The 20,754-nt window shown below is 48.3% G+C and overlaps 1 protein-coding gene across 4 annotated transcripts in view; it reads left to right on the top strand.

Moving 5' to 3' along the window:
* Positions 1 to 20,754, top strand: part of PIGN (phosphatidylinositol glycan anchor biosynthesis class N) — a 385,079-nt gene that overhangs the window by 20,754 nt on the left and 343,571 nt on the right. For 3 of the 4 annotated variants that reach the window (XM_068236755.1, XM_068236753.1, XM_068236756.1), the window contains exon 1: positions 2,263 to 2,423. The exons of the other annotated variant lie outside the window; for it this stretch is intronic. The gene's annotated coding sequence lies outside the window, so the exon portion shown is untranslated. Of the gene's footprint in view, positions 1 to 2,262; positions 2,424 to 20,754 lie in introns of those variants that run through there. 4 annotated transcript variants of the gene reach the window in all.

Genomic DNA, 20,754 nt, shown 5'->3' with positions numbered 1-20,754 from the left:
TTCTCTGCATCCCCTGCATCCATCTCCGCATCTAGCAATAAAAGGCTTCCCTTGCCTTGACTTTCCGCATTGGCAGGCTGAATTCCGCCTACAGCTGTATTGGTGGTAGTGGAGTTTCCGCCGCCATGCGGACTTTCAGCCGCAACACCTCCAGAAGAAAGTCCGCTTACCGCTACATTAACGCCAATGGGGTTTCCGCCTCCATGCGGACTTACAGCCGCATCAGCCTTAGGAAAAAGTCCGCGTTCGGCCTCATTGACGTCTATGGAAATTCCGGCTTCAGGCGGAAAAGCAGCCGCGGACGTCACTTCCGCCCGGCGGACCGGAAACTGGTTTGGCGTTGTCGGGCTGCCGCTCTGCAAGCCGGCGCCATCTTGAAAAGCCTGCATACGATGCGGGGAGCGTTCCCTGCAACTCTGGGCACACGTCCCCACTCCCAGCTTTACCCAAGAACCCACATCAGCCACTACAAGTGACCTTGATGTGGGAACCAAGGCTCCACCAGGAGAGGGATCCATGCGGGCATCCGGGGAGGCCGCTGCAGCTCCAGCCACACCACCACCTCCAGGTATTTCAGAGGGGGGCATGCCAGCCACAGCACCAGCAGCACCCACACTGCCATCCACTTCCTCACCAGAGGCCCCGGCAGCAGGCATGCTACCCAGACCCCCAGCAGCAAGGACAGCAGCACAGGCACCACCTGCACTTTCCCAGGCACCCACCGCAGAGTCAGGTACTCCCCTCACAGCCACTCCATCATCCTTCAGGGCCATCAGATCCTCACTCCCGCTTCCTCCATCACTCCCAAACACCTCACCTTGCCCTGGTGTTATCGGCTGCGATGGTGCTGGGGAGGTATCGTCGTCCTCATCCTTGACCCAGGTAGGGACTCCCCTGGGGGTGCTCTGCTCCTCTACGATGGTACACCCCTCATCCTCCGAGTCAGAGTCTGTGCCAGGTCGCAACATGCGTGCAAAACGCCTTTTGTGGCCCAGCTGCTCTGCGAGAGGGCCCCCTATTCTTTCCAGGCCAGCAAGTCTGGTCTTCTGGACCCGGATTTCACCCCTTAGGGCAACCAGCTCTTCATTTGTCCGCACAAACTCCGGCCTCCAGCTTATGCCAAACCTATGCTTGATAAGTTTGACATTTCTTTTCAGCTCTTGCAGTATCTCGGTGCAGTCTTTGACTTCACGCAGCCACAGGATTACATTGTCTGCTAAGGACTCCTCGGATGGAGGGCTGTTATCCCCCTGGTAAGGTGTAGAGATAGGGAGTGTATAAGCTGGCCGCTCCATGCCTGGAGCGGCCAGTTAGAGCAGGAAAGCCCCTGCCCGGCAAGGCCCGGAGCAGGGACTTCAGGTCCAGCAGTGCCCAGAAAGAAAGCTCCAAAGTCTGCTAGAAAAACAGCTTGAAGAGACCCCTCCTGGAAGTCAGGAGCAACACACTCACACTACTGCAGGGAAAGTCCTGTCCTGCTAGTCATTTCACCCCCGAATGCTTCCCTAGTAAAATGATCCGAGATTCAGATCAAAGATCCGGATCTTTTCAATGATCCGATTCGAATCATCCGAATCATTGAAAAGATCCGAACTTCCCATCTCTACTCAACTCCTTTTCTCACTTCCTCCCCTGCAATGGCCGCGCTCCAGCGCGCACCCGTACTCCCCGACGCGCGTGCGCAAGGCAACGCTCCCACCTGCACCCGCCCTCCTGCTGCCCAAAGTTCGCCGGCGTGCTGGGCATGCGCACTGGCCAAAGCGCACGACTACAGGAGGATGCAGAGACACAGGGGTTTTCTTATATAGGATTAGTAAAAAAAAGTGGAAATACTCTATTTTAACGTAGACGCTGGTAAAAAATGAAACGCTATCTTCATCATCATCATGTTAATAAATATAGTACATGTTCTAAGCTAAGTAAGTAACTAATTCCCACGAACGAAATTAAGGTACTACCCAAGGAAGTTGTTGCCAGTCTGTTAGTTGCCGTTTGGTTAGTTAACCAATTTAAAGACAAAGACAAACATTTATATCGCGCTTTTCTCCTGGCGGACTCAAAGCGCCAGAGCTGCAGCCACTAGGACGCGCTCTATAGGCAGTAGCAGTGTTAGGGAGACTTGCCTTAGATCTATTTATGCACTTTAAATTACCTTCTTCCAACAGTGTATATTTGCTTGTTACAGCAAATTAAATAAAGTTATGATCATTTTGTAAACCTTTAGCATTTGACTGTTTTCTGAGAAAGTGTGAACTATACTGGAAATGTAAGCTCAACTACAGAGCTGTACGGAGATCTAACAAGGCAAAGGGGATTCACTACTACATTTCCCAGAGTGCTTCGAGGGCACATCATCAATGTGAGACCAGGAAGTAGCTGGGATAATGACAACAGAGAGAAGCCTGCATCTGCATGTGTCAATGAGGGTAGGTGAAACAGTACAAATGTTTGTAGGGCTGCTGCTAGGTTCGATAGAAGACTGTGTGCCCTAAAAACAGTGCCAGTACAGAAGAGAGGTAGACTATATAGACTATATGGGATGATTAGAAAACCTGCTTTTCTGTTTTCTTGTCTGCCATCACTTTTACTATATGAAACTGTGAAATGCAATTATTGATGTTATTTTTTATAACTAGTAAGTATTAAGTACATTGTTACTTTTAATATATGGACATGCTCATACATAATATTATACTTACTTGCTTCCAGTTAGTATATGATAAGAAATTCTTTGTATTCCGTAAGAGCACATTTATCTCAGGCAATAGGGATTAGAGAGATGATGTGGAATTTAGCAGTTTATCTTGCAGATTATGGGATAGCACGCCGAAAGCCTGGTATACACATCCAATTTTAATTGGCCAATCACTAACCAATTTCACCACCTCCATGTAGTATGAGGGCCAACAGATTTTAAATATTATGACTGATTGTGTAGGTAAGCTCTGTACATAGAAGTGGTAAAATTGGTTAGTCATTGGCCAATCAAAATCGGATGTGAGGCTATATATATATATATATATATCTTTCTTTCTTTCTTTCTTTCTTTCTTTCTTTCTTTCTTTCTTTCTTTCTTTCTTTCTTTCTTTCTTTCTTTCTTTCTTTCTTTCTTTCTTTCTTTCTTTCTTTCTTTCTTTCTTTCTTTCTTTCTTTCTTTCTTTCTTTCTTTCTTATTATCCCTGATCGCGCTCTACGCATGCACAGTATGCAAAAATCTCTACTGCGAATGTGCATAATGCTTCCGATTTCGGGAGCATGATCGAGGACCTGGACAGCTGCACATGCGCAGTGGCTGTAAACTTGCTCAGTCGGCTGACCAGATGCTGTGGGGGACTGGAGGATCAGTTAATGATGCCACGGGCACAGGGCAGCTGCAGGGGGCTGGTAGAAGCCCCAGGTATTTTTTTTTTTTTACATTTTTGATTTAGATTTCTTTTAAAAGGCATTAAATATGTCGGCCTCCATATTTTGTCTCACTTCGGCCTCATTCACACCTAAAAACGCAAGTATATTGCTTTTTTTGCGCTTTTCCCCCCCTCCCAGCACTCCACTGCATGCTACGTTTCAGGTAAAAGTGCTTTTGCAAGCGCTTTTCCAGAGCAGTTTTGTAATTCACTCCCTGACGCAAGTCAGGAAGTGAACTCTTTGACCCGGAAAAGAATAAATATAATGTATTTATTCTTAAAAAAGGCAAGCGCAATCGCTGCACAAAGCGATTTTGTGAGCATTTTGCATTATTCCTATACCTTCCATTGAGGCAAAATCGCCTCAAAAATGGTACAGGCACCACTTTGCTGAGCAGATCGGACACTGTGAACTCACAGGGGGAATCATTGCACAAGCGTTTTTAGGGCAATTTTGAAAATCGCCAGCGCTCGAAAAAAGGGCAAAAACGCCCTTAGGGCCCATTCAAACTAGAGCGTTTTGCCGAAGATTGTGGCAAAACGCTCAAGCGCTAGCGCTTTTTAAAGCGCTAGTGCTATAATATCCTATGGGCCCATTCTCAGTTGGGCGATTTGTGTTAATCGCCAGGGATTAACGCAAATCGCCAAACGCAAATGTGTAGCCTGCACTATTTTCAGGCGATTTCCCGGCGATCGCGTTTCAGTGCTATAGAAGCGCTAAATGTGATTGCGGAAAAATCGCTACAGTGTCCAGTGATTTTTTTCCGTGTTAATTGTGGAAAAATCACTCCCACAAAATGCCGGCGGTAATCGCTGGCGTTTTGCGCTTTTAAGTGTGAATGGGGCCTAAGTGTGAACAAGCCCTTCAGGTGTACTTTTGAGGGCTCAACCCCACTAGAGTGATTTTCTGAGCGTTTAGGGAGCGAATCAAACCACTAGCGATTTCCCTAAACGCTCAGCTAATGTTAATGGATGGACTAAATTCCACTGGAGCGATTGCGATTACCAAATCGCAAAACGCAGGACATGCAGCATTTTTCGCGTTTAGTGTTAGCAATTAGCTTTAGCGTTTCTGCAATGTAAAGTATATAAATACTGGCATAATCGCTCATCAAAACCTGCACAGAGCAATTATTCTAGCGTTTTGAAGTTACTACACACTGTAACAAAATTAAAATTAATTGAAAGGACCAATCAGAATTAAGAACGCTAATCGCTACACAACTGCTGGCAAATTGAATACACTTTTTAAAATCGTTACTGAAAACGCTCATGAAATTGCTTGCAAACCGCTCATACGAAACGCCAGCGATTGCAATTAGCGATAGCGTTTTGTAGTGGGTTCCAGGCCTCAAAGTGCTTTATATAAATCCGATACTGATGCATAATGCCAATGTAGGCTGTGTTTTAGAATAGTTTTCTTGTGTTATGGTGACATCTAGTGTTAAATTTGCAGTACTATACTTGAGACATACCAGATTTTTTAGTTTGTTAAAATAAGCAATACTTCACAATAAAAGATGCACAATAAAAATGCAGTGTAAAATGTGGATAAATTTAACATTTCATTTGTCACTTTAATTCAGTTATTCAAAATGTTAAAATTGTAATGATATAATGTATAAAGTACACCTGATTTAAGGAAGTGGATTTACAGGATCTTCTCAAAAAATTAGCATATTGTGATAAAGTTGATTATTTTCTGTAATGTACTGATAAACATTAGACTTTCATATATTTTAGATTTAAATACACACAACTGAAGTTGTTCAAGCCTTTTATTGTTTTCTTATTGATGATTTTGGCATACAGCTCATGAAAACCCAAAATTCCTATCTCAAAAAATTAGCATATTTCATCCGACCAATAAAAGAAAATTGTTTTAAAAACAAAAAAAGTCAAACTTCAAATAATTATGTTCAGTTATGCACTCAATATTTGGTCGGGAATCCTTTTGCAGAAATGACTGCTTCAATGCGGCGTGGCATGGAGGCAATCAGCCTGGGCACTGCTCAGGTGTTATGGAGGCCCAGGCTGCTTCGATAGCGGCCTTAAGCTCATCCAGAGTGTTGGATCTTGCGTCTCTTAACTTTCTCTTCACAATATCCCACAGATTCTCTATGGGGTTCAGGTCAGGAGAGTTGGCAGACCAATTGAGCACAGTAATACCATGGTCAGTAAACCATTTACCAGTGGTTTTGGCACTGTGAGTAGGTGCCAGGTCGTGCTGAAAAATGAATTCTTCATCTCCATAAAGCTTTTCGCGAGTGATTCTTCACGTTCCTGGCCGTAATAGCGCCCTCTATGCTGTTATATGATATATGCTATATACAGCATAGAGGGCGCTATTACGGTCAGGAACGCGAAGAATCACTCGCGTTCCCGGCCTGTCGGCTCCTGTCGCCGAAACCGGAAGTGGCTGCCAGCGGGGCCAGGAGCATCGGAGCGAGTCTACGTGGGCACAGGACAGCTTCAGGGGGCTGGTAGAAGCCCCAGGTGAGTAAAACTAATTTTTTTAATTTGGCTTAAGTGACCCTTTAAAGATTACAAGGTTTGGAGAGTGATGGAAGTGCTTTGGAAGAGGATTCCGGAAGAAGGGAGAAAACTCCTTTATAGATGTATGGAAGGAGGCGTCTGCAGTAGTCCCTTCTACATATGAAGTCTAGCAACGTCATGCTAGAGAACTGTATTTTAAAAAAACAAACAAACAAAAAAAAAAACCCTTCATATTATTGCTGTTTAATTAATAAGTAGTTTTTTTTCTGTAATAATTTTGCTGTTTTAGAAGGGATCAGGTTTAGAGACAAACCTCAGCTTATATTGTGTTTTTTTTTTTTTGTTTTAATTATTATTTATTTTGATCTTCATTTTTTTTTCTTGTTAACCACTAGTTAATTCTATAATCTGTCCTATAACTAGGGAACAGTCTTTTTAAAGTCAGTATTCTAGGATAGCACAGTGGAAAAACTAGAGGTCCATACACACATCCAATTTTTATCTGCAGAAGACTGGCCAATTTTACCACTACCATGTAGTATGAGGGCCAACAGATTTTGAATACTAAAGCTGGGTACACACAAGATAACTCTTTGAAAAGTGAAAGATCAAAGATCAAATCTGGAGATAAACTTTGTAAAAAACGCTCACAAAAGACCTCAAAAGAGCCAAATAAAAGATGTGTATCTCTCAATCTTTCAGATTCATCCAAGTGGATCTGATCTGCAGATGACTGTCCATTAAACAAGGTGTGGCGTGTATGAGATCTCCAAATATTATAGACTATGAAAGCATTTGGCAGTAACATATCTTTTGCATGTGTTCAGCATCCTTAGAAAGATCAGTCCTTCAAACCTCCCTGACAAACCTATGTGCCAGATAAATTCCACAGTTTGTAAAGATTTTTATCTGACAAGTGTCCTCAGCTTGAGAATAGACTGTGTACCTATGCTGTCATACTACATGGAGGTGGTAAAATTGGCCGTAGATCTTTCATTTTACAAAGACTTTTATCTCATGTGTGTACCTAGCTTAGGAGACTTCAGGTGTATGTCACAAAACTGGGGAAAGGTGATATGTCTTCCTATAAGACAACCACACGAGGATGTGAGCATACTTAGGCACGGTCCACACTTATTAAAATTCACCTGAGTAAAGCGACTGTGCAAAAATTTGTTTGCCGCACATCTAATGAAAGTCAATGGAGAATTGCACTTCTGCTAAAATGTGCAAAATTGCATGTGTTTTTGCATGTGCAAGAAAACCTTACATCTTGCAGCATACTTTTGCACATTGCATTGCTTTCATTAATTTGCATATGATCATGAGTTTTAATGCAAAATGGTTCAGCTTTTCGCAATAATTGTGCATTTTCAGCACTGGAACTTTGGGTAAAAAAAAACAATATAAAAAGGTGGATTTAGATGTATATTGTGTATAATTACAGTATATACTATTAGACATTAGGCCCATTAAAATTACAGCCGCTAGAACATAGCAGGACTGAGATCACTTGATGCAGATGACGCAGCGCCTTCTAGTGTCCTTCCCCGGTCATTGCCTCATCTGCCGCCACTCCCCAGCCTTAGGAAACCTGGAATACTCCCCAGCCTTAGGAAACCTGGAATACTCCCCACAGGGGGACCATTAACTCCGTGGCAGCCAGCCCAGTGGTCCAGTCCCCTCACAGCAACACTTCAAATTCCCAGTAGTTTCTCTTCATAGGTAGTGTGGTGTCCCCAGTATGGGTATAGTAGTGCCCCCAATATAGTATCGTAGTCCTCTCTCCCCCTCAGTATAGGTATCGTAGTGGCTGCTAGTATAGGTAGAGTAGTAGCCCCAGTATAGGTATAATAGTGGCCCCAGTATAGGTATAATAGTGGCCCCAGTAGGTATAATAGTGGCCCCAGTATAGGTATAATAGTGGCCCCAGTATAGGTATAGTAGTGGCCCCAGTATAGGTATAGTAGTGGCCCCAGTATAGGTATAGTAGTGGCCCCAGTATAGGTATAGTAGTGGCCCCAGTATAGGTATAGTAGTGGCCCCATTATAGGTATAGTAGTGGCCCCAGTACAGGTATAGTAGTGGCCCCAATATAGTTATAATAGTGTTTCCAATATAGGTAGATTAGTGGCCCCAGTATAGGTAAAGTAGTGGCCCCAGTATAGGTATAGTAGTGGCCCTAATATAGGTGCAGTAGTGGCCCTAATATAGGTGTAGTAGTGGCCCCAATATAGGTGTAGTAGTGGCCCCAATATAGGTGTAGTAGTGGCCCCAATATAGGTGTAGTAGTGGCCCCAGTATAGGTGTAGTAGTGGCCCCAATATAGGTGTAGTAGTGGCCCCAGTATAGGTGTAGTAGTGGCCCCAATATAGGTGTAGTAGTAGCCCCAATATAGGTGTAGTAGTGGCCCCAATATAGGTATAGTATTGGCCTCATGTATAGTTATAGTATTGGCCTCATGTATAGTTATAGTGGCTGGTGGCTGGATAGTGTAGTGGTTAAGGGCTCTGCCTCTGACACAGGCGACCAGGGTTCGAATCTCGGCTCTGCCTGTTCAGTAAGCCAGCACCTATTCAGTAGGAGACCGTGGGCAAGTCTCCCTAACACTGCTGCTGCCTATAGAGCGCGTCCTAGTGGCTGCAGCTCTGGCGCTTTGAGTCCGCCAGGAGAAAAGCGCGTTATAAGTGTTCTGTGTTCTGTGTATAGTAGTGGCTGCTAGTATAGGTATAGTAGTGGCTGCTAGTATAGGTATAGTAGTGGCTGCTAGTATAGGTATAGTAGTGGCTGCTAGTATAGGTATAGTAGTGGCTGCTAGTATAGGTATAGTAGTGGCCCCAGTATAGGTAGAGTAGTGGCCCCAGTATAGGTAGAGTAGTGGCCCCAGTATAGGTAGAGTAGTGGCCCCAGTATAGGTATAGTAGTGGCCCTAGTATAGGTATAGTAGTGGCCCCAGTATAGTATCGTATTCCCCCCCGCAGTAGTTCAGTAGTTCTGAGCCTGCGATGACGTGAGCGCGCACCAGTGAGATGCAGATTGGAGCGCAGAAGAAGCCCGACCTGGCAGCCAGCCTGGCCAGGTCGGGAGCGCCACTGGGAGCCTGCGGAGCGATGCCGAGGGCACGTCCTGCCTGCCACGGGCTGGAGGAAGCCCCAGGTAAGTGGATTGGGATTTTTTTTTTTTTATCCTCCCCGAACCTTCCCTTTTAAACGTTGCCCAATTGGCACTAAGGGGCCTAAAGTGTGCCAAGAAACCATCCCCCACACCATTACACCTCCACCAGCAGCTTGCACAGTGGTAACAAGGCATGATGGATCCATATTCTCATTCTGTTTACGCCGAATTCTGACTCTATCGAGACTCATCAGACCAGGCAACATTTTTCCAGTCTTCAACTGTCCAACTTTGGTGAGCTCGTGCAAATTGTAGCCTATTTTTCCGATTTGTAGTGGAGATGAGTGGTACCCGGTGGGGTCTTCTGCTGTTGTAGCCCATCCGCCTCAAGGTTGTGCATGTTGTGGCTTCACAAATGCTTTGCTGCATACCTCGGTTGTAACAAGTGTTTATTTCAGTCAATGTTGCTCTTCTATCAGCTTGAATCAGTCAGCCCATTCTTCTCTGACCTCTAGCATCAACACGGCACTTTCACCCACAGGACTGCCGCATACTGGATGTTTTCCCTTTTCACACCGTTCTTTGTAAACCCTAGAAATGGTTGTGCGTGAAAATCCCAGTAACTGAGCAGATTGTGAAATAATAAATACTATATATACACATACACACATACAGGGCCGGATTTAAACTTGTTACCGCCCTAGGCCATCTGTCACCAGCCGCCCCCCCCCCCCCTTGCCTCATACACATACCAATACACCCCAACCCCCCCCCCCCCCCCCGAACACAAAGCCTGAAAATACTACTTCTTACATCCCACCGTTCTAGCACTGGGCCTCTCTGCTCAAATAGGTTACTTCATTGTGCAAGCACAGGCGTGGGTGAGAGTGACCGCACTGGGCATGCACAAGTATGGTCTGCGCATGCCCAGTAGAACTAAGGCACCTGTGCAAGGTTTTGTCTTTTACCCTGTGCACATGCACTTCATTTTACTGGGCATGTGCAGACCTTACCTGCACATGCCCAGTACAGGTACACTCACCCACGCTCGCTTACTGAAAAAACAATTCAACCAAAAAGGAACCCAGCACTGGAAAGGTGAGGTATAGGAAGATACAGTAACCCCCTGGACTATCCTCCCATTCCATAGAGGTACCACAGCTCCCAGCAAGACCTACCACAGTTCCCAGCATGCTCCTTCCCTCCATAGAGGCACCACAGCTCCCAGCATGCTCCTTCCCTCCATAGAGGCACCACAGTTCCCAGCATGCACCTCTTCCATAGAGGCCCGACACTTCCCACATAGTATTGGGTTGTCTCCCAGGGCCTCAGAGATGGCTGCTGGGCCCCCAGGCCTCCTCTAGTGTGAATAGTGGTCCCCCGGGGCCCATGCAGGACATTTTTAGTGGAACGCACTCACCTGGCTTGCTCCTCTGTGTGCTTCATCCTCGTGACCTGACAGAATGTACATATTCAAGTGGTCACAAAGCATGCAGAATAGCACACCAGCCGGACAGATGTCTGTGTGCACCGCTGTGAAAACTCAGAAGCTGTGGGGGGCCCACTATTTACTTTGGAGGCGACCAGGTGGTAGGCCAGCTGGCTCTGGGGCCCTGAGGGAAAACAATACTATTTGGAGCAGGAGGGGCATGCTGGGATCTGTGGTGTGTCTATGGAAGTGGGGAAACATGCTGGGATCTGTGGTGCTTCTATGGAGGGAGAGGGGCATGTTGGCACCAGTAGTACATGTATAAAGGGGGTGGGGGACTTGCTGGGATATGTGGTACCTCTATTGAAGGGAGAAGGGCTTGCTGGGGGCAGTGGTACCTCTAGAGAGAGGAAGTGGACGAATGGACATGTAATGCTGTGAGAGAGGGGATGTCAGGAGGACTAAGGAGCATGTACTCACACTCACTGCATGCAGGCCAGGGTCACAGGGACATCGGATTCTCCAGCTTCCTGTTGCAGCCAGTGAAGGCTGCACTGCATCTCCCCATGTGAGCCGAGGTGTCCCATTCAGCTGAGCACTCTCCCCTTCCCCCCTGCTTTGCTGTCTGGAGTCCTCAGAGGGGAGGGGAGAAGGAACTAACAGCTGCCCTGGGATACTGGTCTCTGCACAGCAGGAAGTTCTCCGAGGCAAGCCATGCTGTTGGCTGAGCTGCAGGCTGTGTGTTAGCTGCCTCTGCCTGCTGGGCTCTTGTGCCAGCGAGTCCAACCCGGCCATTCAACCTGCCCATGCTTTTCCTTCTGCAAACTCCTGCTGCCCGACCCGCTATGATTTATTCCAGCCCAGACTGTACTCTCCTCCACGCTTCACACTAGTAAACAGTGCGCACTGAGGCTGTCATGGATTCATCAGCCCCAGCGGCACCGCGAGACCTCCCTCATCCTAGTCTTCTGGCCAGCGCTGTGATGTGATGTCACACACTGATTGACAGCGTGGGCGCCCTATAGATGCGCTCTCCCCGCCGGCACAACAAGTTAGAAGCTGAGGCTCTGAGCAGCTGCCTGGCTGGGACTCACTGGAGACGAGCGAAAAAGTCTGCCTTGTGGCCACCGATGCAGAAGCTCGCTCGAGTCCAGGCCAGGGCAGAGGGGGCAGCAGCTTACCTCCCACCACCATATTGCATGGCTCCGTCCTCCGTCTCCACCATCTCCTCAGTCATTGGCCCTGGGCTCCGGCTCCCGCCCGCCTCCTGCTCGTAACTAGGCTATTGCGGCCGCCTCCTCCAGACCTGCCTTGCCTCTGCTCAGTCAGATCGCACTTGCACAGAGCAGAGCGGCGGGCGGGCGGGGGGGCTGAGGACACTCGCGGTGGGTGGATCAGCTGACAGGTGCACCGACCGTGCATTCAGTTAACTTGTCACCCGCGGCCGCCCCACGGAAATCAGCATATAAGATCCGTCCTAGTCCTGTGCCTTGGGGGCCTGCCCACAAATCCGGCCCTGCACACATACAGTGTTGCCCATAATTATTTATACCCAAAAGATAATAAGACGATGTACAAGAGGCATTATTGTGGAAAATATTCTCAGTTTTTATTTACATTTAAGCAAAAAGTGTCCAGTCCAAAATTATTCATACCCTTCTCAATAATCAATAGAAAAGCCTTTATTGGCTATTACAGCAAATCAAACGCTTCCTGTAATTGTAGACCAGCTTTTTGCATGTCTTCACAGTAGGGCTGCACGATTTTAGGGGAAAATTGAAATTGCGATTTTTCACTCAGAAATTGTGATTTCGATTTTTTTCATGATTTTTTTTTTTTCAAAGCAAGCTTTAGCACTAAATTGCACATATATGCAGGTGGGGCCTTCTGTGAGGAAGCTGGGCTGGGGGCAGTTAATGTGCGGCGTATTGCGGAGTGCTTGAGCCGGGCAGCGATTTCGGTTTTAAACCGCAAAACCGTGCAGCCCTAACACACGCTCTGACACACAGACACACGCACAGACACGACACACGCACAGACACGACACACGCACAGACACGACACACGCACAGACACGACACACGCACAGACACGACACACGCACAGACACGACACACGCACAGACACGACACACGCACAGACACGACACACGCACAGACACGACACACGCACAGACACGACACACGCACAGACACGACACACGCACAGACATCACAGACACGACACACGCACAGACACGGCACACGCACAGACACGGCACACGCACAGACACGGCACACGCACAGGCACGGCACAGGCACGGCACACGCACAGGCACGGCACACGCACAGGCACGGCACACGCACAGGCACGGCACACGCACAGGCACGGCACACGCACAGGCACGGCACACGCACGGCACACGCACAGACACGGCACAGGCACGGCACACGCACAGGCACGGCACACGCACAGGCACGGCACACGCACAGGCACGGCACACGCACAGGCACGGCACACGCACAGGCACGGCACACGCACAGGCACGGCACACGCACAGGCACGGCACACGCACAGGCACGGCACACGCACAGGCACGGCACACGCACAGGCACGGCACACGCACAGGCACGGCACACGCACAGGCACGGCACACGCACAGGCACGGCACACGCACAGGCACGGCACACGCACGGCACATGCACAGACACGGCACATGCACAGACACGGCACACGCACAGACACGGCACAGGCACAGGCACAGGCACAGACACGGCACAGACACGGCACAGGCACAGACACGGCACAGGCACAGACACGGCACAGGCACAGACACGGCACAGGCACAGACACGGCACAGGCACAGGCACAGACACGGCACAGGCACAGACACGGCACAGGCACAGACACGGCACAGGCACAGACACGGCACAGGCACAGACACGGCACAGGCACAGACACGGCACAGGCACAGACACGGCACAGACAAGGCACAGGCACAGACACGGCACAGGCACAGGCACAGACACGGCACAGGCACAGGCACAGACACGGCACAGGCACAGACACGGCACAGGCACAGACACGGCACAGGCACAGACACGGCACAGGCACAGACACGACACACGCACAGACACGACACACGCACAGACAAGACACACGCACACAGGCACACACACAGGCAAACACACAGGAAAACACTGTACACTCATCTCCCCACCCCCACCTCCGTGCAATCACACAGCTAAAAAAAAAAAAAAGTTACTTCACGGGGCAGCCTTTGAAGTTTCCTGGAGGAAGGAGGGGGGAGAGCATCCCACACTCTCTCGGCTGGAGCTGCCTGTTCTCTCCATAGAGCTGTTCCCTGTCATCCTTTTCAGGGAGGGAGAAAGCTGTGGATACAGCAGAAACAGCTCTGCTTGAGCGGCCACACTCTCCTGAGTCTCCCGGCGGCATAAGTTGTGCACAGCGCCCCTCCCCCGTCGCAGGGGCCGTGAGGTCAGCAGCAGATACGCTGTCTCACTCTCTGGGAGATGAAGTGCAGAGCGGGGCAGCATAGAAGCCAGGGATTAGCGTACGCCGGTGGGAGGTAGCAGAGCGGGGCGGCAACACAAAAAACCGAAGCTACTGACGATCTCAAGATCGTCTGCATGTGAATCACGGTTTCGGTTTTAAACCGCAAAACCGTGCAGCCCTACTTCACAGGTATTTTGCCCATTCATCTTTAGCAATGAGCAACAAATCTTTCAGTACATTCAGTGCACATATAAGTCCCAAATCCAGACAACAATTCCTATGGCAAGTGCTCAGAATTCCACTGCGTTATATCGCCTCTTCACAGTTTATTCCACCACCACACCATGTGGAAACAGACTCACCAGATTATATGACCTCAATCAGGTCTAGTTACGCCTTGGGACACGTAGGGCCGTCCCCCACCTGCTCTGGCGAAGTCTGCTTGTCCTGGACAGGTCCTCTCTATTGCACCTTCATATATGCATTGCACCCTCAAATGGATAAAAAACTCCACATAGTGTAAAACTGTAAAAATTTATTGTACTGTAAAAAGCAATTGCACTTACAATATGCTGACTTGTTAGTAGGGCGCAGAGTTTTAGTCACAGGCTCTCCCCCGTTTAAGCTGGGCTCCGACTGCCGTAATATTCCCTCTTGGCTATTCCCAAAGTGCCGCACGCGCTGCAGTCACCTCCACTACCTTGGATTCCGGCTCGGCGTCCCACGCTCCTGCGTGGCGGAGGTGACTGCAGCGCACGCGGCACTTTGGGAATAGCCAAGAGGGAATATTACGGCAGTCGGAGCCCAGCTTGAATGGGGGAGAGCCCGTGACTAAAACTCTGCGCCCTACTAACAAGTCAGCATATTGTAAGTGCAATTGCTTTTTACAGTACAATAAATTTTTACAGTTTTACACTATGTGGAGTTTTTTATCCATTTGAGGGTGCAATGCATATATGAAGGTGCAATAGAGAGGAACTGTCCAGGACAAGCAGACTTCGCCAGAGGAGGTGGGGGACGGCCCTAAGTGTCCCAAGGCGTAACTAGACCTGATTAAGGTCATATAATCTGGTGAGTCTGTTTCCACATGGTGTGGTGGTGGAATAAACTGTGAAGAGGCGATATAACGCAGTGGAATTCTGAGCACTTGCCATAGGAATTGTTGTCTGGATTTGGGACTTATATGTGCACTGAATGTATTGTATAAGTTGAGCTAGCGCTACCTTCTGTGAGGAAAAAACATTGGAAATATATAGAAGGAGCAGCACCAACTGTATGGAATTGTTATAACCTAGCAAAGTGGTTGTGGCGTTTCAAACAAATCTTTCAGGTTGGAGGGTTTTCTTGCCATCACACTGATCTTTAGCTCCCTTCCGCAGATTCTCAATAGGATTCAAGTCAGGACTCTGGCTGGGCCACTCCAAAACGTTAATGTTGTTGTCTGCTAACCATTTCTTCACCACTTTTGCTGTGTGTTTTGGGTCATTGTCATGCTGAACTATCCACTGGTGCCCAAGGCCAAGTTTCTCTGCAGGCTGCTTGATGTTGTTGTGAATCCTCATGTATTGCTCTTTTTTTCATGGTGCCGTTTACTGTGATTAGGTTCCCTGGTCCATTAGCTTAAAAACACCCCATAGCATTAGGTTCCCACCACCGTGTTTGACAGTGGGGATGGTGTTCTTTGGGTTGAAGGCTTCTCCTTTTTTATGTCAAATGAAGGAAGCATCATTGCGATCAAGCAGATCAATTTTTGTTTCATCTTACCATAACACAGAAGACCATAAGTCTTCTTCTTTGTCCAGATGAGCATTTGCAAAGGCCAAGCGAACTTTTGTGTGCCTTATCCAGAAAAGTGGCATCCTCCTTGGTCTGCATCCATGGAACCCAGTAGTGTGCAGTGTCCGTTGGATTGTCTGCCTTGAGACATTGCAACCAGCAAAGCCCAGATTCACCAGGATGGCCTTGGTGGTGATCCTTGGATCCTTTATCACCTCTCTCACTATCCTCTTGGCCAGCACAGGTGTCACTTTTGGCTTCCAACCATGTTCTCTGAGATTTTCCACAGTGCAGAACATCTTGTATTTTTTAATAATACTTTGCACTGTAGCCAATGGAACTTGAAAATATTTAGAAATGGGATTGTAGCTCTTTCCTAACTTGTGAGAAGCCACAATGCCCAGCCGCAGGTCCTCACTGAGCTCCTTTGTCTTAGGGCCTGTTTCCACTACACGCAGATTCTGCATGCAGAAAACTGACTCCAATGAATGCCTGTGGGAAATCTGCATCAGAAAAATTGCGTTCAGTGGAAACAGGCCCATAGACATTCATTGGAGTCAGTTTTCTGCATGCAGAATCTGCGTATAGTGGAAACAGGCTCTTAGCCATGACTGTCCACAAACCAACTGCAGAGAGCTGCTATTTTTCACCTGTTGAGTTGATTAAAACAGCTGTTCCTAATTAATCAGGGTAATTAGAATGCTTTAGAACAGCTTGGACTATTTGGAATGGTATAGAACTTTGGATTTTCCCACAGACTGGGACAGTTTGTGAAAGGTATGAATAATTTTGGACTGGACACTTTTTGCTCAAATGTAAATAAAAGCTGAGAAATGTTTTTTTCCCCCACAATAATGCCTCTTGTACTAGGGCTGCATGGGTTTTTGGTTCAAAACCGAAACCGCGGTTCGAGGCAAGACGATCTGCTGATCGTCAGTGCCTTCGGTTTTTCGGTCCGCTGTCTAACTTGCTTCTGGCCCCGCTGTGCGCTGATTGGCCAGAAGCAGTGAATATGCATAAGTGTTAATGAGCGGGCGGGGGGGGGGGGGGGGCGGATCCACTCGAGCGAGCGGCGGACACATACAGCATTACTAATCACTGGCTAGCGATGGAATGACGGCAGCGGTAGGCGGAGCTGTATGCTCTGTACAGCTCCGCCTACCGCTGCCATCATTCCATCGCTAGCCAGTGATTAGTAATGCTGTATGTGCCTGGCCGCTCTCTCGAGTGGATCCGCCCCTCGCTCATTAACACTTATACATATTCACTGCTTCTGGCCAATCCGCGCACAGCGGGGCCAGAAGCAGTGATCCTCAACACTAGCGGCTTAACTAACAACATTAAGCTCGACTGAGATTTTCAGCTTGTGCTGCAAGGAGGGCACGTCTGAGTCAAGCGCAGATAGTACCAGACTGGTACTAGTGCTTGACTCAGACGTGCCCTCCTTGCAGCACAAGCTGAAAATCTCAGTCGAGCTTAATGTTGTTAGTTAGGCTGCTAGTGTTGAGGATCACGGCTTCTGGCCCCGCTGTGCGCGGATTGGCCAGAAGCAGTGAATATGTATAAGTGTTAATGAGCGAGGGGCGGATCCACTCGAGAGAGCGGCCGGGCACATACAGCATTACTAATCACTGGCTAGCGATGGAATGATGGCAGCGGTAGGCGGAGCTGTACAGAGCATACAGCTCCGCCTACCGCTGCCGTCATTCCATCGCTAGCCAGTGATTAGTAATGCTGCATGTGCCCGCCGCTCGCTCGAGTGGATCCGGCCCCCCCCGCCTGCTCATTAACACTTATACATATTCACTGCTTCTGGCCAATCCGCGCACAGCGGGGCCAGAAGCAAGTTACAGACAGCGGACCGGGCATTGCGGACCGTGAACAACCCCCCCCCCCTCAAGTGCAAAAAGCAGGATTTGAAAAAAATCGGGGGAAAATCGAAATTGCGATTTCTGAGAGAAAAATCGCAATTTCGATTTTCCCCTAAAATCGTGCAGCCCTAGATCACCTTATTATCTTTTGGGTGACACCTATATAGTTTACCGTCAAAAAAAAAATACTTTACACACATATATATATCTGCGCTAAGGACTTATGACATTACAAAAAGCTGCCAGAAGTAAAAGTCCTCAGATCGACTTCTTCAACAATACTTCTCAAAATACTTCAGCGCTAGTTGGCATCAATATTTAAAATCCACCACCACATCTTCAAATTGTAGGCTTACCAAGCGGATGAAAGACCCAGGTTATAAGGTCTAAGCGTTTGTGGTAACCAATCAGCGATCAATACTTCTCCACCAAACATAAAGAGGTTCTCTCTTCGTATTCTGTCACAGTAATCATCCGGGCCCTTTTCAAATGGACCCACAATATACAAGCGCGTTTCGATAATGTAAAGTGCCGTTGCCTCACCAACCACTCGTAGGCCCAGGCCCTTTATATTTGGTGGAGAAGTATTGATCGCTGATTGGTTACCACAAACGCTTAGACCTTATAACCTGGGTCTTTCATCCGCTTGGTAAGCCTACACGTTGAAGGGTGTGGTGGTGGATTTGAAATATTGATGCCAACTAGCGCTGAAGTATTTTGAGAAGCAAAAAAATACTTGCTGTTTGAATAAGAGTAACTTTAAGTCGAACTTTGCCAGGGGTATGAATAATTATGGGCTGGTTTTTGTGTGTGTACTCAAACACAAGCGCGCTGAAGTGTGTGTACTCAAACACAAGCGCGCTGAAGTGTGTGTGTGTGTACTCAAACACAAGCGCGCTGAAGTTTGGACTTAATACACCAGCCTGGTTCGCCTCCTCTCTCAATAAAAACACTAGTACACAGAGGCAGCACCACTCAGGGATAAAGCAGTCCTCAATATTCCAAAAAAATGTCCACAGCTATTCATAAAATTGACACAATCTTTCATCAAATAGGGGCGTGGCTGGCGCGCTTGAGAGATGGATGCTCTCTAGCTGCGCTCTGCACAGCCGTCTGCCTTCACCCTTTATTTTTACCTGTCACAGGCACCATTAACTAGCCAAACACCCCTACCGAGCAAGAGCTAACCTCGGAGCTACTATGGGGCGCAGAGATTAGCAAGAAGAGTCGTTTTCCACTCTAGCCTCGAAGACTAGTCGCCGCCGCGGCCAGGACAACATGGCGTCCTCGGCCTCCTCGTGCTCAGATGCTACGGTCGCCTCCTACCCCAAACAGCCGCCCAAGAAATCCAAAAACACCCCGAAACGGCAGGAGGAGGCGGACGATTCCCTGGAGTGGACCCCAAAAGATGCCCTTCTCTTAGATAAATTTAAGTCTCTGCTTCAGCGCGAGCTGGACTCAGTGGCCAACAGGATCGCGCACCAGCTTAAAAAAGAGATCCGTGAGCTAGCTGGTCGGACCGGCGACCTGGAAGACAAAGTGAGCAAGGCCTCCACAGTACTGGACGCCCACGACAAAGAAATGGCCGAGATGAAGACTGAGCTCTCTGAGGCTAAGCTCCGTCTTGAAGATTCGGAAAACCGCTCACGCAGGAGCAACCTAAGAATAAGGGGCCTGCCTGAAACTATCGAGGATCTAACCTCCACAGCTACCGCGCTGTTCCAGGAGCTTGCCCCGGCGATCCCCATAGAGCGGCTCGAATTCGACCGTATACACCGCGCTCTCGGCCCGATCAAAACAAACGGACTTCCCAGAGACATCCTTGTAAAATTTACCTTCTAAAGGACAAAAGAAGCCATCCTCCAAGCTGCACGAGACCGCGAACCGCTGACCTTCCAAGGGCACCGCTACCAGATTTTCGCGGACCTTGCTGCCTCAACTATCCTTAAGCGGAGGGCCATGAAACCCTACACTTCTGCTCTAACCTCCCACCAAATCAAGTACAAGTGGGGATTTCCTTTTAAATAAATTTTTACAGCTTCGGGCCGTTCGCATGCTGTTTCCTCGCCAGAAGAAGCACATCAACTCCTGGAGAAATTACATCTGCTTTCACCACCAACAGAAGGCCGTTCCTCTGCAGGGAGCCGCGAGCAAAGATCCCGTACTCAGCGAGACGAGGAACATCAAGCTTCTTCACCCCGCTCAACCAGATCTTCCACGAAATCAGCTGGCAACAATGCCCCGCCATGATACTTTCCAACAGGAACCCTGCCTGGCCCAGCTCTCCTTTATAGGAGACCACTCTTCTCACCCGTGCTGATATCCTCACCTGTGTCTACGGTTGGGTAAGACTTTTCGTTTAATTAGTTCACTTTGTTTTCCGAGTACTAGCACTTTGAAGAGCCGGACCCTTCCCCCCCCCTCAGTTAACTGTTAAGGGCAATGTTTCTAGACCCTGTTCTAACCCAATACCCGGATCACACTCAAAGTTACAGTTGAACTGTCAATGTTTTCACATAGCTCCACTTACGTGGGTTATTCAGTCCCTAGTTTGTTGAACTTTTTATCACTGTTGAGTTGCACATTTCTGAACTTTGTTTGCCCGCACAGACTAACTGAAGCTGTTTGGAACTCGGGTGTCCCGCCACTTCTTTCCCGCTCCCACTAGGCCGCTCATCGCCAGTTCCCTCCCCCCCCCTTCCCTGATGTACCTCGAGCATATCTCAGCTACTGGAACTGAACATAATCTGAACTCTTCTCATCTTAAGAACTGCCTCGGACCCCCCCTTTCTATTTGCTAGCAGAGGCTAGATGTTAAGTTGGCTGGACATTCCAACCTTGCTCAGCACATTCCAACTACCCCCACAGGGTATTTAAACAAGCGAATTGGTACCAGAGGTCCACAATATATTGATTTTATATGTATTGGGGCTGGGTCGGTGACTGCGTGCCCCCCGGGTGATGCCGCCCTGCTCATTGTACAATTCATCACTAAATAATACAATCTCTTGCAGGGCTGGTCGACTTGGGGGGCACGACTCCCGGTGCAGAACAAAATTACTTGGCTTTCTGAAACGACAGGCTTACTGTTACATGCCCACATTATGTTTTCTGTGTAAAGGCTACCCCCACTTACTTAACCCCTACGGGGCACCTGTCTTGCTTGCTTTCT

This window comes from Hyperolius riggenbachi, chromosome 5 (assembly GCF_040937935.1).
Source record: "Hyperolius riggenbachi isolate aHypRig1 chromosome 5, aHypRig1.pri, whole genome shotgun sequence".
In the NCBI taxonomy this organism is placed as follows: domain Eukaryota; kingdom Metazoa; phylum Chordata; class Amphibia; order Anura; family Hyperoliidae; genus Hyperolius; species Hyperolius riggenbachi.
Note: the sequence above shows the minus strand (reverse complement) of the source record. Positions and strands in the feature narration are given on the sequence as shown.